Here is a 21,423-nt window from a genome sequence, read left to right as displayed (position 1 = left end):
CACTGTTCCTAATTTTAATTTGCAGGCAATGCTAGAAGTTTGTCAGGATATGGCTATATATTATAGTCCACATGTGGTTGTTCTGCACTGTGGTGCTTTGCATTTGGGCTATGTCAGTGCCCCTACTTTGTGGCAAGATCTGCAAAACTTGGTTCAAGCAGTCATGAAAGTGCTTCCAAATGCAAAGGTTATTTTTTCTGCTTCGGCACCTAGGGCAGTATGGGACAATAGTGCTGTTTTTTGTCCTCAGCAAAATGTTGGTAGGAGCTTAATCAACCGAGGCATGTTTGCTTTTATGACTAGGGCTGGCATGTTCTTTTGCAACAATGAAAACATTGACTCTGGTAATGTTGATTACTTTAAAGAAGATGGCATGTCTTTATTTTTTATGGGAAATGCCATGCTGTTTTGGAACATAAGGGTTGCTTTGGAGAAGGTAATGTGAAGGTTTTTGGAGGAAAATAAGAAATAAAAATAAAGAAATAGAAAATAAAATGTGTTTCTGAAGCATTTGCAAAACAAACAAAAAAGGCTCTTTTCAGAGGCAACCTCAAAGGGGAAATGGGGCACACTATTTAAATTTTCATTCTCCACGCTCAGATTTTTCGATTTGTCCATGGACGCCGCAGTTGTCCGCGGACAGTGCGTATTACAACAGGAAATTTGAGGCTGAGAGGCATGCAAATGCGACTTTGCAGAGCAACGGATTGGTCAATAGGGTTTACTGGGTGTGATGTGTGAGCAGAAAGTTTGTCAGAAAGTCTTTTCCCGAAAGGAGAGGAGATAGCTCTGGCTGTGTGTTTCAGAAAGCAGATTCTATGGTTTTTGGGAGACTCATGGATAAATTGGTTGGAGCTGCATGCAGATCGCTGTGGAGTGGCTGCACATCTTGGATTCCCTCATGTGGAAGTGCACTGGCATGGAGTGCGTGGAATGAAGTGGCTGGATTTGGTACCTCTTTGTGCTACTCTGGTGACACAGTGTCATCCAGACATTATTATAATTCATTGTGGAGGGAACAGTTTAGGACATGTCTCTGGAATCTCTTTGTAATTTGCAATGAATAGAAGCACTTGGGACAGTCATGGACATGTTTCCAAAGTCCCGAGTAATTTTTTCACGTATTGCGCAGAGACAAATATGGCTGCATTTGTCTGCATTTGATCCACAAATGGAGAAAGCGAAGCACAATGTCAACAAGGCTGTTTGTGCCCTTTTGAAAGATGTTGGCATGTTCTCTTTTCACAATGAAAATATTATGTTTCGTAGTACACCCATTTTTCGCAGAGACGGAGGACATATTACTTATGGTGGCAATAAGATGTTTCTGCAAAATATTCAAAATACAGAGCAACCCTTTTTGGAATTATAGCTATCCATTTTGCAGTAGGTGTTGACCATTTGAAGTTTTCGAAACACAAAAAACCCACAAAAAGGCTCTTTTCCAGAGAAAAGTGCAATGGTTATTACAGGACAGCACTGCACAGATTTTAGATGTCCGTGGACAGTCTGCAGACTTCTAAAATTCACAGGGCCCTGTGCTTTTCATTGACATTTCTCTTTTTTAACTGTGAAAGGCAGCTCTGAATAGAGCCTTTTTTTGTTTTTTGTTGTTTTACATTGTTTTTGGTTTTTTAAACATGACACACAAGGAAAGGAAGGGAAAGGAGGGTAAGGAAGGGGCACCAACCACGGGGATGAGAAAGGGCAGGTGGAGAGAGGAAGATGTAGCGTGGGCCTTATTGAGGTAGGTAGCAGTTCTTCTGATGCTCCTTGACAACAGTCTTGAAAGCACTTCAAAGGTTCTCCCCCCTGCAGAGTATGGCACAGTACTGTGACCCTCTAAAGGTATGGATCAACAGCATCATGTATGGCCTGCAAGGCAGCTGGAGGGATACACTGCCCCACAGGAGTGTCTCTTGTGGTGTCAGGAGTGGAAACAGGGGATGCTGCAGACAAACTCAACCTACTACGTTTATTGCAAGGTACAACCTTACAAATAGCCCCACTGTGGAAAGATTTTAGGTTCACTTCATTGGGGTAGTACCATAGCTGTACAAACCTGGTTTTCCACGACTCAGCACCATCTTTCACTAATTGCAGGACACCTTGTGTGCATGTGCTTTTGGTACTCCATCAACAGTGGTAAATAACCTCCACACCCAAGATTCACGGTGAGAACTAGTAGTAGGGACTTCCACTACCTCATCCTCTTCATCCTCTTCATCAGTCTCCTCTGTATCCTGATGCCTGTTCCCCTCTGCAGGCCCTTGGGGAGGTGTTGGTGTTGGAGGCGTTGGCGGTGTTGCTGAGAAAGCAGTAGCACCAGCAGCAGCCATGGATGCCACCGGACAGCTGTTTCAAAGAGCAAGAGCAATCCTATGAAACAAGGAGCAGTCTCTGTCCTGGAAGCCCAAAAACAGAACAAGGAGCAGCTCTGGGTTGTGGCCTTTTATAGGGGTGCTGGGGTGCGCCTCGCAGACACCCGTGCTGTCCCAGGACACTTCGAACACTAAGAAAGGGCTAAAATAAAATCCCAAAAGTATACAGATCGCCAGGGACATAGTGTGGGACATGTGTAGGGCTGAACTTTCCCAGAAAAATACCTTGGATTGCTGAAAAAAACACTTTTTAGGTGTCCGTGGGCCCGGACAGTGTTTGTAACGCTTAGCGAGGGGGGGTCACATGAATGACGTCGTGGACACGTTGGTGAATGGGACGGTTGTCCGTAGGACACCAAATGCGTGGGGTCGGGTCTACGGATGCGTGCGGGTGATCTACGGACAGTGTTCCAGTCCCCAAACTAATTAAAAGTGCAACACGCGTGCGGCGGACAGTTGCGCAAAGGCACCATGTTCGTAGGAATTGGGTGTGATACGTATGCGCATGGGTGTTTTACGACAGTGTTCAGATCCCCGAACAAAATAAATGTGCGTCACAACTTTGTGGACAGGCGGCCGGGCTCTGTGTTCTACAGACAAATTCATTCTGGTTACGGATAATGCGAACATGGGGAATGTTCTTCGGACACTTTATTTTGCATGCGGTTGTCTTTAGTGGTCTGTAGACATCCCCATTTTGACTACGGCCAATTTGAACAGGTATAGTGTCCTTTAAACACCCCCATTTTGGTTAATTACGGACAGGGGGACATCATTTGTGTCCTGAGGACACCTTCATTTTGATTGCCAACAATGCAAACAGGTATAGTGTCCTTAGGACACCCCTATTTTGGTTAATTGAGGATATCCCGGACAGCCGCGCTGTCCGCGGACACACTGACAGCCTTTTTTTTAAAAAAAAATAAGACACAGAGGAATATACTAACAACACACTTTATATTTTATTATTCCATAAAAGTATACACATTATTGAAGAGAGGGGGAACCAGAAACTGAAACAAATCTTTTGTTAAAGGGACGTTACGGTTACAAGTAAAACTGAAAAACCACAGAAATTGGCCAGTTATGGTAAGCTAAGCAACCATAACTCACGCCACCACCGTGCACTACTAAGACTAACACCCAGGATGTAAGCGATATTCTATTAACACTACAGCTAAGTCAATGCCTAGTCTGGGATGCTGAGGAAAACCCTTAATGATGTATTTTTATATTCAGTTCAGTACTCTGGATGACAACCCTTGTATAACACCCCCCTCTTAGAATCCCTCTGACCCCACTGAGCCAAGAAGTAGGTTTGTTTTGCAAATTAAAAGGTTTATTTGAAAATTAAACTATATATATATATATACATATATATATATATATATATATATATATATATATATATATATATATATATATATATATATATATATATATATATCACACTTCTATAAATAAATTGATAATGGATATTACACTTGTGAATATGAGCAGTAGTCAGCAAGAAGTAACTTATGAATAGGAACAGAAGAATAAGGTGGGAAAGAATGCTTTATATGGTTCAAGGAAACGCAAAGTGGAATAAAATACAGTACAGAAATAACTTGTTATGATTTTAGCAAAAGGTAATATGATCACTCTTTCTTTTGACAATTCACTCCCCCCCTAGGCATACAAGAAAGGGAAGGAGAGCACACAGTCTTCAAGAAACCCCACAAATCACACTTTATAATGAAATACACAGTTCCAGTTCTCCCAGTAAGCTTAGGGAAAACAGGGATGAGTTTTAAACACAGGCGAATTACTTTAATGTGGTTTGCAAGGAAGTGAAAAGGTGTTAAAATTGCTTTTAATTCCCTCTAGAGGTTCAGGGTAGGTGATGGCTACTTTATATTAGTTCAGGCTCACTTTAACAATACTCTATGAATGATTAGCAGATTGCAAACGAATTTTAGCAAAGAGAAGCAAAAAGCTGCTGATTTCTACAGATGAAGAAATCGGGCCAAATCGCAAATCGCGGTAAATTTCGCGAGTGCGTGTCTCGCGATTACAGAAAAAGTATAGGGAGTAGGAAGTCGGTTCTAGGTTCGTTGGAAAGCCTAGATTCTAAGCTTTCCTAGCACAAACGGTTCCGGAGATACGGATGATTTAATAAAGGTAGCTTTTCGGATTTAAAGTAAAACTCAAAATGACAGGTGACAGCTTGCAGCTGCAGAATTGACAGGTGACAGTTGTGCAGCTTTAAAAATGACAGATGACACGATTTCTAGGAGGCTGTTCTAATTAGGTTAAAATAGCTTGAATTAGATTATTTTAGCTAAGAGATTGGGTTCTGCACAGTTCTGGCGGTACTCACAATATATTTTGGGCAGGAATGGGCCTTGCCACGCGTCTGGTCAGGTTTTGGACTGGACTCCGGTTCTGGTCTCGGCATTTCACAGCGATCTGGGTCAGCTCTCTGGATACAGCGGCCTGTGGTTCCCTGGATATCTGGTCTGCTTCCGGTCCGGATCAAGTGGATTCTGGATGTAACACTGCTTTCTGGGTACTGGCAAAAGTTCTTGGCAAAAGAATTCAGACAGCTCGCCCGGCTGTGGAATAGTTTGCAAATGATTTTAAGGATGCTGAGGCCTGCTGAGAAGAGTTCTCAGTTTGTGGGTTTAGGCCCTTGCTTTAAGTTCTGAAGTAAAGTTCTGGTCTCTGAAGATTGATGGATGTGAAGTCTGGAGTCTCCCGGCAGAGCGTCCCGCAGAAAATGGAATTGAATGTCTCTACCTGTCCCAGCAGTCTCTTTTTAGGTGTTTTGAAAATGGGTATGTGCCTGGGCATAGCTAAGCCTGCCCCTCTCTACTTGCCATTGGCCCAGCTTTCCTCTCTCCCTTGATTGGGGGGAGGAAATGGAGTGTCAGAGTGATGCTGTAGGTTTTATGGTCAGAGGATCCTCCCCTTGTCAAATTGCACACAAATCTATTTCTGATCCAAATACATATTTCCCAGGTACACAGTTGTTTGACATCACATACACACATCATATATTACTAAAGATAGTCCCTGTCCCGACTCCTGCATTTCTAGGAGCTTGCATTCAAAAATGGCAACTTATTTTCGATTTTAGTGGGTTTTGCAACATTGGTTTTTCATCAAAAAATATACAAAGGTACATTTCCCTTCCACGTATATCCCAGTAACTTTCCATGTCTCTAGCTTAAACACATTGTCTACAATAATCATAATTAGCAGGGTTTTGCCCCAGAACATGGTACAAATTGGAGTTTGGACTCAAATCGTGAGGGCATTTTTCAAACTAAGACTCTCAAAGTTGTACATTCCTGTCATTTGGTTACAATAAATTATCACTGTTTCTATAAAATATATATTTGTTGCAATTCAACTCCCCCAAGTGTTTGGGTCCGCCTCCAGGAGTCTGGGTGGGTCAGTGATCACATGTCTCTCCTTGCTGGCAGAGGGCTGTTTACAGGAAACACTCAAAATTAACATACCCCATTCAACAGAAAGAGCCTTTTGTGTGGGCTCCAGCAGGGTGCCTGGAAGTCTCTCCTCAATCAATCAACAGGGTCATGTGATATCCTGCCTCCTAGTGTGGGAATCTCTGAGGTGTTAAGGTTTCCCAGCCTCTTGGCCTCTGGGAACAGCAGCTGGCTAGATTTTCAATTAACCAACAAGCTTTGAAGTCCCTGCCCCTCTTGCAACTCCTAAATACAGTTTCCCTGTCAGAGTTTAGACCGCTAGCGCCACCTTGGGGAATTTGTCGGTACTGCATCCATTTTTGAGTTGTCTTGAATTACTGCATTTCAATAGAGTGGTCTTTTGCTTGATAGTATAGGACCCTTGCTTAACATTGTTTTGATGGCATCCTTACAGTAGAGTGGTGATGTGGAACCCCCCACAAGAAGGTTGTATCTTTGGAGTGGTCTTGTGCCAACTGCGCAGTTCTCCTATTCTGGCATGAATGTGGGCGGCGATAGCTCATCCCCACATCCACCCAGTCTATTGATTTAGTTTGTTCTGGGATAGAATAATGGGCGGCGACAGCTCATCCCCACATCTACCCAGTCTATCGATTCAACATGGGTGAAAACCCTTGACAAATCCCCCCGCCTGACTGCGCTTTGATTCAAGTCGAGGGGAAGTTTGGTACAAAGGAGGTTTTGAGTCCTTGCGCTGGTATGTCCCCATTATCTTCTTCCAATTCTGTGGATGGCACAGTTCAACATCTTTTCCTCCACCCAGTTGGATCGATCGGTTCTCCTCGCCGGTCCTGATGGGAATATTGGGCGGTACCCTGGGCCCCTCGGGTCTCTACTCCCGGTGCCCGGATCGTCCTCCTTGGCCAGTCTCCAGGTTTTCTTTCTCCTAGGACGACAAAGGAAAGCGGCAATACCTATTCATAGACATTTCTTCCCCACCATTGATATAGTGGAGTGGCATATACATTTTATAGTCAAAACATTTGCGTTCTTATTTTAACAAAAAGCAAGATACAATTATAAGACATTTTTTTTCCAAATCATAGTATTTTAGAGACTATATGTGGGATATTTTAGGGTTGGAATTGAATTACTCTGGAGCGGTCCCCTCTGGTATTGCAGAGGACTCCTCCAGTTGTTGCAGAGTGTGCCTGGGATGGCAACACTTTAGCTGATTGATATGGACCCACTTATCTTCCCCCTCTGCCAAACTGCCTTTGGGGATGCAGATCTTATAGGCAACAGGGGAGATCTTGTCTATAATTTCAAACGGTCCCTTCCATGTAGGCAAGAATTTTCACTGTTTGGCCTGGTTCCTTTGGAAATTGTATAGATAGACCCGATCACCCACCTTATATTCCTTTCAGGTAGTTTTTAAATCATAGTGGGTCTTCATGCTCTCGGCTGATCTTTCTAGATTCCGCTGAGCATAGGCAAAAGCATGCTGAAGGTGTTTCCTTAAATTCTCCACATGCTCATGAGTTGTGGAGGCATTTATCAACATTTGCTCTTGGGTTCTGTAGAGCAAATGCTGGGGAAGCACCATCTTGCGTCCAGTCATCAACTCAAAGATCTGATGGCCATTAGGACCAGAGGTAATCGGATATCCCAACTTGGCCCAGAATCTGCCACAAACTTTTTTAATATGCTCACAATGGTTCGGTTATATCTCTCTACTGCTCCAGAAGAAGCTGGCCTGTAATCAATGTGTAGCTTCCTTTTAACCCCCAGTATCTCCCACATCTTTGTCATTACTTCACTGGTGAAGTGGCTACCTCTGTCTGACTCAATCCTTTGAGGTAGACCAAAACGGGAAAAGATGTGGTTAATCATCACGGCAGCTGCTGTTTCTGCATTGCAGTTTGGGGCTGGGAGACATTCCACCCACTTGGTAAACAAGCATGTAACAGTCAACATGTACTTGTTTCCTCTAGACGAGCGGATTACAGGGCCTACAAAGTCGATTTGCAAATCTGACCATGGCAGTGTCATCCCCCTCTTTTGGAGAGGCGCACGGTGTGTGAGGGATGATGGCTGAAATTGTGCACACACAAGACACCCCTTCAAGTATTGGTCGAGGTCCTGCCCCATGTGTGGCCAGTATGCAACCTCTCTTAAGATTTCCAGTGTTGTGTGAAACCCCCTGTGACCGGCGGTGGCCGCATCATGGGCGTGACTTAACATCAGGCTTCGGAATGAGGTAGGAACCACCCACTGATCATGGCCAGCTTGGGATTTCCTTACCAACAAACCGTCTTGGATTCCGAACATCTTTGGACATTTCATCAACACTCTTAGGTCCTCTTTCCCAATGTAATCGATATCCGTCAGGGGAAAGTTCTCAGGGTCCTCAAGGTGTTGGTAAAACTTACCAATAATTGGATCCCCCTTCTGAGCTGTAATTAAATCAGCATCAGGGGTCTCCTTACTCCATTGGGCAGTTGAAAGATCATTGTGAGCATTTGTCTGGGACCTAGTGATAGCAGTGACCTGGATTTCCCCCAACAGGGACTCTATTTCAATTAGATCCCCTTGGATGGCCCCGGTTTTGGCCAGCTGATCAGCTAAGTCATTTCCAGTTTTGTCGGGTCCCTCTACTTTGGAATGACCCTTGGTCTTCTTCCAGTAGATGGTCATCCCATTCGAGGTGACCAGATCATCAATGTTTTGGATTAACTTCCCATGTTTCAGGGGTTTGTTATTAGCACATAACTTGCCTCTGGTTTTCCAATTTACCAGGTGCTCCACAAACCCGTTCCGTACATAATCCGAATCTGTGATTATGACCAGTTCGTGGAGTTGATGTTGGACAGCAGTGAGGATGGCCTGATGCAAAGCCATCAATTCTGCCACCTGACTATTTCGGGGACCAATTTTGTATCCAGCGGAGGGTTCTGGGGACTCATTCACCCATGCATTACCTACTCCGGCCACCAGTTCTTTCTCCCCGTTGTTGTCAACATGGTACGAGCATCCATCCACATAGACAGTGGGCATTCCCTCACACTTGTCTTCTTCAAAGACTTTGTGTGGGGAATTGAGGAATGCCTCCATGTTGTCCTTGATTTTTAGACTTTCGTCCTCGAGACAGTTTTCTCTGGCACAATCATGCAAGTCAGCCAGACCTTGCACGAGGGGGCTATATCTGACCTCCACAGGAAAGCCTTGCATTGACAGAATCCAGGAAGTAATTCGGGAGTTACTCACATTTCCGGCCCGGATTCTGTCACTTTGGAGATATTGCAGAGGCTGGTGTGGAGTCTCCACTATGATGTGTTCCCCCTGGATTAACGGGCGGTAATTCTTCAATGCGCACACCGTTGCCAGGAGTGCCTTCTCACAATCGTTGAAATTTTCCTCCACAGAGGATAAAGTTTTGCTCGCATAGGGGATTACTTTATTGACCTTGTCATGCTTTTGGTATAATACTGCCATCAAGCACATATTAGAGAACCCTGTCTCCAGGAAGAACTCCTTGTTTCTGACAGGGTAAGCTAGGCAAGGTGCTTGTGAGAGGCTTCTTTTGAGTTGTCTTACTGCCTCGGATTGTTCTGGACCCCATTCCCACTTGACCCCCCCCTTCAAGAGATGAATTAGGGGTCTGGTGATCTCTGCGTAGCCCTCAATGAACTTCGTGCTGTAATTAGTCATTGCAAGGAGGCTCCTTAGTTCCCGCAGAGTTGTGGCATCCTTCAGTTTCTGGAGGGCTTCCACTTTCTTTTCCTGGGGACAGAGACCCTGAGGAGTAATCTCATGCCCCAAGAAATTAACACGGGTTCTACACCACTGTGCTTTTTGAAAGGAAAGTTTTGCTCCGGCGGCCCTCAATTGCATCAGAACATAACAGATCTCCGCTATGTGTTCCTTCACAGATGAACTTTTGATGAGGACATCATCTACATAAGCCAGGTTACCCCTTGCACCCAGGTCGGGCATGGCCTTATGTAGGAAAATGTTGAATTCATTGCCGGAGTTAAGGTATCTGAAGGGAGTCCGGGTCCATGTGTACTGCTGTCCCCCAAAGGTAAAAGCCAGTTTGTATTGGTCCTCCCTACTGACAGGCACAGTCCAGTATCCATTGGTCAGGTCTATTGCTGTGAATACCTGTGACCCCTGAATCTGGGCCAGCCCTTGGTCAATGTAGGGCAGAGGCCATCGGGAAGTATGGACCCATTTGTTGAGCTCCCTAAGGTCAGCGCAGAGTCTCCACTGGCCGTTTGGCTTCAATATTCCCAGCACCGGATTATTGAAGGTGCTGTGTACTGGACAGATTATTCCCCGGGACTCAAGGTTCTTAATTATTTCAGTAAGGGACTCCATGGATGCGAGAGGCAAGCGATATTGCTTCACAAACACTGGAGTCATGCCAGGGTCTTGGGAATTGTTGTTGTGTGGATGTCGGTGCGACCACAGTCATATGAGTCTACCGCAAAGAGATGTTGGAAATCCAAGAAAACTTCTTTCAACTTTTGCTTCTGTTCCAGAGTCACGCAGGCATCAGCTAGGTTGACCCTCTCTTCCACCATCTGCCTGAAGCCTGGAAAGACTTCTGGCTTGGCTATCTCAGCGGCCTCCTCCAGCTTGGTGGAGAAGTCCCTGGTCAGAGTGCTGATTTGGACTGGAGGCCTCAGGTGGGAAAGGCAGCCTTCATGGACCTGAAAAATCACCTCATCCCTCCTGAAGTCACAAGTCACATCTTCCTTACCATAAGGGCAGGAAGTGTACACCAGGGGGTTCCCCCCATGCCGGGTGAAAATCCTGTCTGGTGTTGTATTGTCATCACTGTCACTGTCAAAACAGTCCTTGGGGATTTGTCCTAACAGTTCATTTCCTAAATCAATGGAGAAATGTCGGTCATCAACCGCCATTCCAATGATGGTGCCTGCGGCTGGAGTAATACTCTGTAAGTCTCTGTTATCCACCTCTATTGGAATGGTGTCATGTTCTATGTTGACTAATGGTGTTGGGTTTACCCCTAACCCTTGCTGTTGGAGAGAAGCATTTAGATGTATATAAGCATCAGGGTTTTTCAATTTTTGTCCTCTTTTAACTTTCACTTCCAGGGAGAATTGTCGGGTCCTTTCTGGGATGGTGACTTCCTCTTTGATCTGAATTTCAACTGCATAAGGTAGCAATTGAGCTGACCTAAATGCTTTTTCTGGATCATCAAAGCCCATGGGATTATCCGCTAATCGGGACCAAGCTTTGAAGTTTATTAGGTCCAAACTAATGGCAAAGCGATTGAGAATGTCACTGCCTAAGTAAAAGGCGGCAGTGACATCTCGCACGACCCAACAATTATGGACTATGCTCTTGTTGCCAATGGAGATTTTGAGCATACACCTGCTTGGCAGGAGTTGTTTGGAATTAGGTGCTTCCAGGTCCATTTCCCATTTGTCTATCAGTTTGAATGTGGAAATGGCTGGATCTTTTGGGAGTTGGCGGAACATGGCTTCGCTGATGAAGCTCTTACCGTTGTTCACACACACTCGAGCGAGAACAGAGTCCTTGCCATCATTTAACTGAACAGGGATGAACAACTGCTCTCCAATTTGCTGAATATCAGCCAGGCTCTGAGCTGATTTCACATCTTTCTGGACTATAGGAGTGGGAGTTTCTGATTGTGGATTAGTAAAGAATTTCAGGGTGTTTCCTTCCAGTGTGGAATACCACCTTAAACTGGAAGGAAGGTTGATTTTCAGAAATAGAGAGGACCCCCCACCACCAGTCTGTTGTCCTACTGCTATTACTGTCACGTCTGGAATTTGGCTATTCTGGAAGTGAAATTCTACTAGGTCAGAGTTTTGTTCAACCATGTGGCAGGTGCCATTTAAACTAACATGGTTGACACTCTGTTTTAATTTTATTGGTCGGCTAGTCTGGGTCCAGAGGACCTTGTTTACGCAATCTATTAGGGGTGACAACATTCTCAGGAGGTCATTCCCTAGTAAACAAGGGGTGCCCTCTGGAGTCACTACTATGACCGGGTGTTTCACCTTGTGTCGCCCAATTTTGATGTCCAAATCTGCAGTCCCCTCGACAGGAATTTCCTTCCCGTCAAAGTTCTGCAGTTGTCCAGGAAGAGAGGTGAGAGGAATACGGTAACTCTCCCCCTTCCTGCATTTAGTTCCTCAAAGGCCCTTTTGGACAGAAGGGTAGCTTGGGATCCAGTGTCCACCAGTGCCAAAATTGTACCCTGCCCCTATACTTGTACCGGGGCATAGTATCTTCCCTCCTTCTCCTCAAGGGGGCACAGATAATGCACTTTTTTGGACAACTGGTGGGCTAACTTTCTGGTTTTGGACATTGCTAGAGAAGAGATTTGGGCAGAATTCTGTGGAGAGCCTTGGGAATCTGAAAGAAAAAGTTGGCAACTGGAGATCAGAGCCATTGTGGGTTCCCCTGGTTCCGGTCTTGGCCGCCGCCCCCCCTTTTTGAAAGGCAGTCACCAGGATGGGTTTGAACCAGGGGATTTTGGTATTGTCGGTTCTGGGATGAGTTGATGGGCGGCGGTAGCTCAGTCTCCACATCTCCCCAGTCTGAATTGGTATCCCTTGGGACCCATTTTTCCTTTGGAGGAGTTCCCCCATCTCTGAAGGAGAAGATCCTTTTCCCAGGATCTTCTGAGGATCCCTCTCCCTCAAATTGGAAGACCTGTATCTCCTTCACAAAGTGGGTCTGTTTGGGTCCTTTGTTTCTCCTACCCCCCCTCTGCTCCTTGGGAGGCAGGCTTTCAGGGGTAGGAGATTTTGTTTCCGGTTCCTGGTTTTCCAGGGGCTGTTTACAAGTTGGGAAGGAAGCTTCCTCCAAGGCTTTACACCCTCCTTCCCCTTGTGCCTCCTCCCTGGGAACCGGTGGGTTATCGGGGTGCTGCCCCCGTAATTGTTCTGGAGAACCAGGTCCAGAGTTTGGGGCATTCTGCGGTGGCATGCTCATCTGAGGGTTCTGTTGAGCCCTCAGTATGAGACCCAGATCCCGTGCCATATTTTGGACCTGGCGCTCAAGTTGTGAAACCCGCTCAGGCTGATACGGGGCTCTATTTTCTCCCCTGGGCTGATCCTGGGAAGGGTAGCTATCCCTTCTCTGGTAGTACCCCTGGTTGGGAAGATTTTGGTACCCCCTCCACCCTTGGCCTCCCCTCTCTCGGATTAGGTTGTCTGGGCTCAGGGAATTGGGGAAAGAAGGATGGATGATTTTGGGGCTGGAAATTGGGTGGATACCTGGGGAAAAAGTTCTGCCCAGGATTTGGAGAATTTCTGCCCTCCTGTGGGAAGTTGGGAGGGAAGTTCCCTGGGTTAGGTGCTTGACTGGATCCCCCCCTTGGGCTGGAGGAGTCCACACATAACCCAGGATTGGTCGGTTTCCCTTGTAGCGGGGACTTACATAGTCAGGGGAGCGGGGGACCCCATTTGTGGGACTACCTCCTCGACTCCCTGTCTGTGATTGGCCCGAGGGCCTTCTGGGCTGTGAATTATTTGGTGCAGGCAGGTTTTTAGGCCCCCCCATCTCCAAATCTAAAACGGAGGCAACCTTTACCTCTGCCACCTTGGCAGCAGCAGGGGTGCTGTTGGTTTTGGGGTTTTTCGGTGCATTATTTTTATTTTCGATGGGCTTCTGCACCTCATAGATCCGGGTAGCCTGTTCAATGACCCAGTCTAAAGATCTTTTCTCATGAAAATCTCTCACGAGCTGGGTCATTATGTATTTGGGTAAGGCATGGAAAAACGTATTGATAAATTCTCTGCTATCCGTGCGCATCCTTCTGGTGGTCTGCGCAAAAGCACGCTTTCATTCTTGCACAAACTCTTGTGGGGCCTGATCCTCCCCACATTGCAAATTGTAGGCTGCCTTGCGAGCCTCTTGAGGATTTCTGTGCACAGAAAAATGTTTCAAGATGGCCGCCCTCTATGTGGACCACCTTGAATGGTTTTGATCCTCCAGCCCTGCAAAGAAACTGGAGTATTCTGGTGAGAAGGTCCATTTGACGTACTGGATGCAGCTACTGCTGTCCTTCAAATGGAAAGTCTCCATCATTTGCTCATAGAGCTCCAAGTGTTCCCAAACTGAATACTTGGCGTTCTTATGATAAGACATGATGACACTCCTTATTGCCTTTATTTGTTTCAATGGGTCCTTAAGCAAGGCCCTTTTTGCCTTATTGGCCTTTTTGGTTCGGGTAACCCTGGTCCATTCATCCTCTGACTCAGAAGCACTGCTCCCAGAGGTGCCGTCTGATCTTCCAGATTTTCCCAGATTCTGTGAGCTTGGGAATGGCTGGCAGAATGTAGGGACCTGGTCTCCTGTGTCCTGTAATGCTCAGAGGAGTCTTCAGATCCCTCCTTGCTGCCAGGATTTGATGGGTACCCCCCCACTGACCTAACTGGCCAGAGGTTTTCAGGATGCCCTTAATGGGCCTACTCTCCTGGGGTCCCCCACTAAATTGCACTGTGCTTGGGTGCCCATACCCGGATACCCGCCCATCCATTCCTGGGAGGTACTGGCCTATGAGCCCCATACTTCTAGCTGGATAGTAATCTGCCATCCCCGTGGCCCTGGGCTCATGTGCGCGAGGGGACATGGGGGTGGCAGAGTCCAGGGACTGGGAGAGATGAAGGCCTCTGGTACTAGGGCTCCTGAGGTTATGCTCAGGAGTTTCTCTTTCCCAGCGAACCTCATCTCTATCCGCCCCTGCTTCCTGTTGCAATGCAAGAGCCTGCACTTTCAGTTCCTCAGTTAAGGCCTTACTAGACTCTATCAGTCTCTCCTGCATGGCTACCTGTTGCTGGAGCCTATCATTGTGATGGCAGAGAGCGCCATTCTCTCTCTGTGCCTCCTGATTGGTCCTGGAGTACTGGGCCAGTCTCTGCTGCAGGAGGGTTACCTCCTCAGTCCCATCCCTACTGGCCTGCTCCTTTCTTGCCAGAGCCTCCTTCACCCTCCTGGTGTGATCCAGCAAGCCCTGATGCTCTTTTTGGAGGTCACCCAGCCCCTGGAGGGCCAAGTGATTTTCTTCAATTTTTCTTTTTAAATGGCAGACTTCCTGCCCTAAGGTATCCCTTTCCTGACCAAGAGCCTGCATTTGTGATGCCAGGTCGTCCCTCTGCCTTTGAAAGGCACCAGCTTTCTGGTGTTCTTCATCAAACTCTGCCTTTGTATCCAGGTCTTTCAAAATCAATGTATTGCTTTCCTCTTTCTCTCTGTCTAGTTGGATTTGCAGGGTGGCTACCTGCTCTGTGAATGCCCTGTTGAAATTGATCTGTTGCTCCAGATTTTTCTGGCTCTGCAGTAAGGAGTCCAAACTGTCTTGGTGCTCCTTCTGCAAAGCCAGAAATCTGGTGTCCTGGTCTGTGTTTTCCTGTTGCAGTATATCCATGTCCTCTTTTATTTTAATGATATACTGCCTACTATAATTTTCTGACTCCTGGCTCCTCTGCAGCCTCTGCTCAGAAGAGACCAGGCCAGATTGGGCCTTTTCTAACGCCCTCTGTTGCCTTGCCTATTTGCCAGATCTTGGCCTTCAGCACATTTGTCCTGCATGGCTCCCATATATATAGATACAAATATGCCGCTATCCTGGCAATCTTATTATGTTCATATTTGGCTTTAGGGACCATATATTGTTCACTCAGAGCCACATGTAGGGGACAATGATCTCTCCATATATCTGACCCTGTTTCAGTGACCTGTTGTGCGATTGCCTGCAACCAGACCGTTTGGTCCTGATGAGTCCACTCACCTCTCACAAATAGCTTATGTAAGAAGTGCTCTCTGGCTATTTTCATATCTACCAAGGTTGTCATTCTGGAATTTGAGTTCCTTCCTGATTTACAGAAGTTTGTATTTTATTTTGCAAAACAGACCGTTTCCTTAAAGCGTTCCTTTGAGGGATGCTTCCACAGTTTAAAACAGCGTGGTGATCTAACCGGATATGTGTATCTGGTCAGTTGGCACACTGGCCCTCATTACGACCCTGGCGGAAATCGAAAAACGATGGCGGAAATGCAATACCGCCATCGAATAGCGCTCGGTGCGACTATGACCCGTCACCGCAAAGTACGATGCCATTAGCGACACCGTAGTGAACGCCAACGCTAACTGCACCAAGCACGCGCGCGCGCGCCATGCCAAACCGCAAACACCACCATGGTGCAACGGTACGCCAATTCCGACCCTAGCGGACATGTACCTAACGCCATCAGGCATGGCGGAATGGACCATACCGCCATGGCGAGAAGTACGGCATCGCGAATCAACCGTAAACGGCCCCACTGAGTGCCTGTACACCGCTCCCTGCCCACAAAGTACAACTCCCCGTAGGTGCAATGAAGCCACAATGCAACCATTGAAATGTACAAGTCACCCATGCATGCCAACGAACAAAAGAAACACAACAGGGGCCAATGGGAGCTGCAGGGCACAGATGGCACGAATACACAAGCCATCCCAATGGACATGACCACAGTCCCCCACCAAGAAACGCACGCAAACACAGGCACCTGTGACCAGCAATATACCGAAAACCACATCATTCAACCAGTCCACCTGGCTGACCGGCATCTGTTACACAAAACCCAATCCCCCGCCCCTGAGCATGACAACATTCAAACTGGCATATTGGCAGCCCCCATCCCTGACCTCACTGGGCTTCGTAGGCAAACGCGCACAGCACAGTACCACGCAACTAAACCCCGAAGCTGGAACCCAATGCAGATCTCCTCACAATACATCGCCCCCCAAATAGGCATATGCCACATCACTTGCAAAGAAAAACGCTACACGGGCCAAATCAGAATAGACATTTATGCACATCAAAATCACCAAGCACATACAGCCATCAGGCCATGAAATCCAAAACACCAACCACCATTGTGGGCTGCTTCCGCAAGAAACGACCAGCCACTACCTGTGTGTCGCCCTGTTCCCCCATGGTACACAGAGCCACATTCACGTCCGAAAAGGCAACATGGAAGCGCACACAACCGCAGGGCCGTCCCAATGGGGAGGCACTAGTCCAGCTGAAAGGCCGAAATGTTGCTCCGAGCCACCAGTACTGCGTAAGGGCATGTGGGCCATTGGCGATCGTCCCATAAGATCGTAATGCTGCTCCACTGATTAACACGAAGCAGCAGGTGTCGGGAGTAAAATCCATCTGCAGGAGTGGCATACAGATGGCAGTGGCAAAAGGGGAGGAGATACCTGTCAACAAAAAGAAAAGAAAAAGAACAGAATGGCCATCAGAACTACATACCAACAACTCACTTCAATGATCACACGAAATCCACAGCCATATGCATGCTAGCCCACTCCAAAGGAACATCACCACCCCAAAACCACTTGCGACTCACAACCATCTATATCGAGGTGCAAACACCATCACAAACGAGTGTCTGAGGGCGCCTCGAGACAGGGAGGGCTCAACAAGGCCAGATGGACGATGGTCCCACTATGGCAGCCCTGCATCACATAGCGTAGGGGAGGCGGATAGATCCCAAGAAGCCCTGTACATGGCAAACTCTGTACCAAATCACCTGCCCATGCATCCATCCATCATTCCCTCATCCCGGGATCAAAATGCCTGAATAATTACTCACATGACATTAGAAACATCCATTGAGTCTGTGCGTTATGCAGCCTGCTAAATCCACAGTGCCCCAGCCCGTAATTCCAGTGTTCTGAAGTAACATGTATTTGGGAACGGACGGCCTCATCGCCCACGTAGCTATTGCGCATCCCAAACTATTCATATCAATCATTGCTCCCTCGCCATGGGCCCTGTCTCAAGGACATAGAACAATAGAACGTTACATTTGCAGTCAGACCTGTGGGCATCTCCTCGCCGCTAGCTGGAAACCGAAAGCGCCGCCCTTCGAATTCCTCATTTGCAACATCACGTCGAAAAGGCATCTGTGGCCGTTTGAAATCACTAATTATCCCATCGAGTGCGGCTGTGTGTGAAAATGGCAACTGCCTTCACTCACAAATGGGACGCCCCGCCCGTCGGTGAAGCTCGGTACAGTGATGCATGAGGGCCCACCGTTAACCGAGTACTACGTCCCACTGACCCCTCACAAGTCTGTTCGCGACTGCACAGATAGTACGTGAAACAATGGGACCACAGCGGAATGAACATATCAACCAATCTTACACGGCCATCGGGTACAAATACATGATTGCAATAGCAAGATGCCATTCCCCGAATTGCAGCGTTGTGCGCGGGACGTGCTCGGCCAAAGGGGAGAGCAGTTTGCACAGGTGGAATTAATCACCACAGGTGGAGGCCATACAGCCTGAAAACACATAAATTGCACAGCCAGTCCCCTCCCACAACCACACCGAAATGCTACCGGCAGGACTCGCGATGTTGGCCCTGGGGGACCTGATAGCACTGCAAGTGCTCCGACTCCAAGAAGTAGACGAACACCAACTACAACCAGCCGCACGGAGGAGGAGGAGGCCAAGGCAGGGCCAGCAAGGCCCACCAGCACAGCCACTACCACCACGCAGGCAGCCCGCAATTCAACGCCTCCGAGCACATCCGTTCAACCTCACTGATGAGCAGATCCACACCCTCTACCGTCTGGACCGGGACACCATAGCCGCCATTGTGGACATGACACAGGCTGACCTTGTCAGCATGATAGACAGCCCAACCGCCATCCCACCCCTACTGAAGGTGGTGTCTGTACTCCACTTCCTGGCCACAGGCACCTACCAGCACACAGTCGGACAGTTGCATGGCATTTCTCAGCCACTGTTCTCACGGACACTATTGCTAGTGCTCGATGCCCTCCTGAAGCACGCAGACGACTACATCTCTCTACCACGCTCGGAGCAGGAAATAACCAACACAAAAGTGGGATTCCATGCACTTGCCGGCATACCGGGTTGCATTGGTGCCATCGACTGCACCCATGTTGAATTGGTCGTCCCACATGCCATGGAGGCCCAGTACCGCAACCGAAAACAATTTCATTCCCTGAATGTACAGATGGTGTGTGACTCCAACAGGATCATTACACATTGTTGTGCCCGATTCCCTGGATCAACCCATGATTCTATGGTCTTGAGGAACTCGACAATACCACGCTACATGGAGCGACACGCAGGGAACAGATCCTGGCTACTCGGTGAGTCTCATTACATGCATGATGATGTGGGGTATGTGAATTGTCAATGACCTGCCAGGAAGGGGGGGGGGGGGTGTGCGTACGTATCAATGGCATTCCACATCATACGTTTCTCGTCCACATACAGGTGATGCTGGATATCCACTGAAGAGATGGCTCCTCACACCAGTCCGGAACCCACGGGACCAGCATGAGGAGGACTACAACCATGCCCACTCACGTACCCGTGTAGTCATTGAACAGGCATTCGGCCTACTGAAGGGTCGTTTCCGCTGCCTCAGCAGGTCTGGCGGGGCACTCCTGTACCGCCATGAGAAGGTTGCAAAGATGGTCATGGCATGTGTCATGCTCCACAACATGTGCGTACGTAGAAATGTGCCCATGCCCCCTGACGCAGAACTGCAAGCACCTGAAGATGGTCATGATGAGGGTGGGGATGTGGCAGCACCTCATGGAGTCTGCGAGGCACCGGAGGGCCGTGACATTCGTCAGCATCTCATTGATGTATGCTTCTAGCACTCACGCCTGGTGGCTGATGCATGGACACGGGACTCGTGGCACTGCGTGTGTCTGGGACATGCACAATATGGACTGTACGCCTATGATGGCCTAGTACACAAAGATCAATGTCCACACATCTCATTGGTTGATCGTGCACTTTTTATGGCATATGTGATATCATGTTGAACACCCTATCGACCCGCCACCCAAGTGAGCCCAACACACCCCCTCCACCCTCCTACCTCCCCCCCGAACACCAGTGTCCAAAGATGCTCATTGTCAGTGGGCTGTCGCTATTGCATGCCCCCTCTGCGGGTATCAGGGGCACCCCTGCCTGTGGAGCGCAGGTTCCTTCCAGATCTACGTTGGGGGCTGCCCTGGACGGAACTTGCAACGGATGATGTGTCTGCCTGCTCACGTCCATGCATGTCCCTAAGGGTTTGCGAGAGCTCAGTGAGCACACGGCGCACTGCGGCAAGTTCGGCACATACGTCTTTGGACGTCGCATGCAGTTCCCCCCTCAGGCTCTCGGTGCTACTCTCCATTTGGACTCTCAGGCTCTCGGTGCTACTCTCAATTTGTGCCCTTAGCGTCTCTGTACCTCTCTCCATTTCTGCCCTAAGTGTCTCTGTTGATGTTTCTATGTCTGCCTTGGTGCCCCCACATTCATCGGCATGGCCCTTGAGGAGTGTGGCCATTTGCTGCTGTTGGACGATTAACTTGTCGAGGGACTGTTGCCTCTGCTGGGCCATGGCCATTTGCGGTGGTGTCACAGAGGGGCTGTTGTCCTCATGTTGCCTTGCCACAGGGCTTGTGGGGGATGGCCAGTCGTCGTCTTGTGGGTGCCCCTGCGTGGTATCCTCATGTTGTACGGGAGGGGACAGACAGGGGGATTGGGACAGGTCATGGATGGATCTGACCTCGACATCCCCGTCTTCTGTGTCGGAGCATGCTGCCATCAATGGGGTGTCACCTATGGTGCTGCTGCCACCAGAGGCAGTGCCTTCTGTGGCATCCGTTGGGGGGACCTGTGGTGGTGGTGTTGTGGGCATGCTGGCTGCTGGGGTGCCTGTTGATGTTCCCTCCTGTGTGCTGCCACCTGATTTGTGCTGCTGCCGTGTCTTGATGCGTGCAGCTGAGGTGGAGGGTCTCTGGCCGTTGGTCTTGGCCCTCTTTGCAGGTGTGCTGGTAGGGGTGTCCTGTAGCTCGTCGTTTGGATCGGACCCTGTGGTGGAGTAAAGGAGGGCGAGGGTTATTGATGGGTCAGTGGGAATTGGAATGGCATTGTATCACATGCATTGGGGTGGTGCCTGAGGGTGATTTGGGTCGGGGTCTTGGGGGTGGTTTCATTTGTGTGTGGAGTGAGGGTGCAGTTGTTTGGCAGCCTGCAGTTAGGGTGTGCCTGCTGCACGTGTAGTGCGTGTTTTAGGGGTTTTTAATTAATTATGTATTTATTGTGGGTTTTAACGTGCGCTATCAGGCCGATGTGTGTGGACGTTCTCCTGGACATGTGTTTCTGTTGCACTATGGGGACACATGGTACTTCACATGAATGGACTTTGTGGATTTGGCATTGTTTTATCTGGGCCACCTACCTGAATCTTCGGATGTCTGCACTCCTTTCTCCATCCCTCCGACTCCCTCTATGCTCTCCATTCCGATGGTGGAGGCACAGATTTCTTCCCAGGGGGTCAACTTGATGGGTGATTCAGGACCTCCCCCGGTGGCTGTGGCAATGTTGCGGTTGGCAGAGAGTATGCTGCGGACGCGTATCCGCAGGTCGTCCCATCGCTTGCGGCATTGCTGTGGGGTGCGGGGTGCGGTCCCCACCGCACTTACCCGCTGTGCCACCAGAGCCCATATGGCCTTCTTGTTTGCAAGTGCCGTCCTGGTCATTTGCGTGGAGAAGACGACGGCAGC

This window comes from Ambystoma mexicanum, chromosome 5p (genome assembly GCF_040938575.1).
Source record: "Ambystoma mexicanum isolate Mex_15411 chromosome 5p, UKY_AmexF1_1, whole genome shotgun sequence".
NCBI classification, from domain to species: Eukaryota; Metazoa; Chordata; class Amphibia; order Caudata; family Ambystomatidae; genus Ambystoma; species Ambystoma mexicanum.
This window is presented reverse-complemented; position numbering follows the sequence as displayed.